Below are 2,887 nucleotides of genomic sequence, written 5' to 3' on the forward strand. Positions count from 1 at the left end.
TCCAGGGCCGGCACACTTAGGATTCCCTGTCTTGGCAGAAGCCAGGGAAACACAAAAAGCATTTCAAGGACACAGTCCTAAATGCCTTACTTTTTCTTAGATGATACAGGTGTGTATTCAGTTTGTTACAACAGGAAACACTGGTCTGCACATGGTGTGTATTTTTGGAATACTGATAGAAATGTAAAAAACCGAACATGTTGGATCCTCAAGAAAATTAGCGTGACATTATTTGGGCTCCCTCTTGGAGCTTCTACTTCTTGAATTTCCAAAGAACCTTGAAGGTTTGCAGAGAACAAAGGAGGAAGGGGAGAATCAATACACCATCTAAAACAACAGGAAATGACACTTATTTTTGTGATACCAGGAATCAAAATCAGGAGCTTGCTCTTGACAAGCAGGCAGTGTGTGCTGCTGAGCTAAATGCTGTCCCATCCTCCCCTTTTAAACAGCGAGTAAAAAACCCCAAATTTCAAAAACAATAGTTAACAATGGTTAATATACTCTGTATTGTTATCTTTAAATTATTCAGAGTACAAGATACCAGCATTTAATTGTCCAAATATCAGCACAAACCTTTCTTTTCAATGAACTGAGAAATTAGTAACATAACTATCTTATACCCTCAGTATATGTGTGTGGGAACTTGATAGGACCTACCAGCAGCCGTGAGGGATCTAGGTTAAAGGAGAGGCCAAGAACGTGTGGCCAGGAACAGTGTGTGTGCCTGCCTGTGGGTGTGTTGGTGATCACAGGACTCAGTGGTAGGACAGCAGTTCAACGAAAGGTGGGATAGGGCAAGTGAGATAAGGCAGAACTTGTCAAGACTGAGAAGCCTAAATCTGGGTGAAAAGGAAGGGTGAGGGCAGAAAGAAGTTTCTTTTACCAGAAAACCGAGGAAAAAAAAAACAGATACAAAGAGGACATTCTGGGTTTCAGAGAAGTCAAGAAGAGTAGGATGTTTCCACAACACTTATGCGATACTCTAGAACAGCAGTGGTGAACCTCTGGCATGCATGTCACAGTGGACACACGCAGCCCCCTGCTGTTGGCATCTGAGTCAAGTGATCTGAAGGAAGCATCATCCCCGCTGCCCAGCATTCAGGTTTAATCGCAGTTGGCATTTTATGAAAACTAAGTTGGTTTTGGGTTGCCGTTTGGGCAGTCTCTAAAAGGTTTCCCCATCACTGCTCTAAGGGAAGTCTAAGTTCCACCCCTTATTTCTGACCTCAGAGACCAGCCCCACCCTCCTAGGTCTCTGGCTGCAGAGGTGGTCAGATGCAAGGCCCTTCTCTTCCCAGAGATGCAGCATTTGACCCTGCTTAAATTCCCACTGCTTTCCTCTCTGCCCTCTCATCCTGAGACCATTGGCCCACAGGTACAGGTCATACCTGATGCTTGATAAGCCTTTCTAGTGGCTGATGCTTGGTGCTTGATAAATCTTTCTAGTGGCTGATGCTTAGTGCTTGATAAGCCTTTCTAGTGATTGAGGCCAGGGACTTTGATGGTTTTTTTGCACTTCTTTTTCATGTCCTTTCACTTTTTTTTTTTTTTTTTTTGCACCACTATAGAGGACCCTTTCCTGTCCTCGTCCTGGAAGATTTATATCTCGAGCAGAGGTTACTGCAATTCTAATCAGTTAATTCCAATCTACCACTTCCAGTGCAATCCAAGGCAAGAATAAAGACACTGTGACATATATACAGTTTTGGGGGTACAAGGGGTCTTAAGTCCAGCCAAGATGGTGGACTTTCTATCCAAGCTTTCTATCCTATCTGGCTCAACCATGTTTTTGGAGTCACTGGGTAGGGTGACACTGACCTGTTGCTTTGCTTCAGAGATTACATATCAGCTCCTCAGCTAACAGTTTACATTGCTTAAAGCTAACTGAAGGGACAAAGAAATAACCTAGCCAGTTCTGTACATAACAATACATGGAGATAGGGCCAAGTTTTCCAAAATGGAGATAGTTGCTCCTCTTTTCAAAGAGAATAGCCTCTGTGGTTCCCCACACACCACAAGACATTCAGTAGACGTAAAGATGGGGACAGGAGTTTGAGAGGAGGTAGCCTGGTCAAACAAGGAAATGAATCACACATCACTCCTTCTGGCATGCTTTCACCTTCAGTCTCCCCTTACCTTGACTGACAGGGTATTTCATTTTCTGAAGCAGCTTCTGGAATAAGGACTGGGCCTTTTCTTCCTCCATCTCTAGGCTTTACCTGCTGATTTGGAATTCATGCTGTCATACATTTCTTCAGGACCAAAGCCTCTTCCTTAAGTGAGGATGTGGCCACACCCAGTGCACATATGTCCATTCTCTACTATGCTTTAATAGACAACATTTATTCCAGGAAAAAAAAACAAAACAAAAAAATCCATAGACGTTTCCTTAAGGGACATTTCAGAGTGCAGTGAGGTTATAATTGGATGTTCCAGGAGGAATAGGAGTTTGCCATTTTATGAGAACACTGAAATTAGGGGGCATCTCAGCCTTGGGCTTCCACAGACGGAGCTCTAAGACCTTTGATACTATCCCTGTTAATCTGAGAGCATGGACAGATTGTATCTCAGGTCTGAGGGGCATGGATGGCAGAGGTCCAGAGCTACAACTGCCCCAAGGGAGATTTTTTCCTTTAAAACCAGGAGGTCCCTCAGTGTGAAGTAACATCCCTTTGGGCAACCATCAAAGCTTAGATGATCTTCTGTCCCCAGAGACTGCTTGGGGAATTACAGAAGATACTCTTTACCTAGGTCTTCTAATGTAAGAGAGGGAGGGTATTCCAGACAGAAAAGAAGAAAAATGTGAAATATTTTAGACACATCCACATTAATCATGTTTATAGAGTTGTCAAGTATTTTGGGTTTAAGGAAGGACTGACTGGGA

The sequence above is a fragment of the Cavia porcellus genome, unplaced genomic scaffold, assembly GCF_034190915.1.
Source record: "Cavia porcellus strain 051 isolate PalLab524CR breed Dunkin Hartley unplaced genomic scaffold, mCavPor4.1 scaffold_9, whole genome shotgun sequence".
In the NCBI taxonomy this organism is placed as follows: Eukaryota; Metazoa; Chordata; class Mammalia; order Rodentia; family Caviidae; genus Cavia; species Cavia porcellus.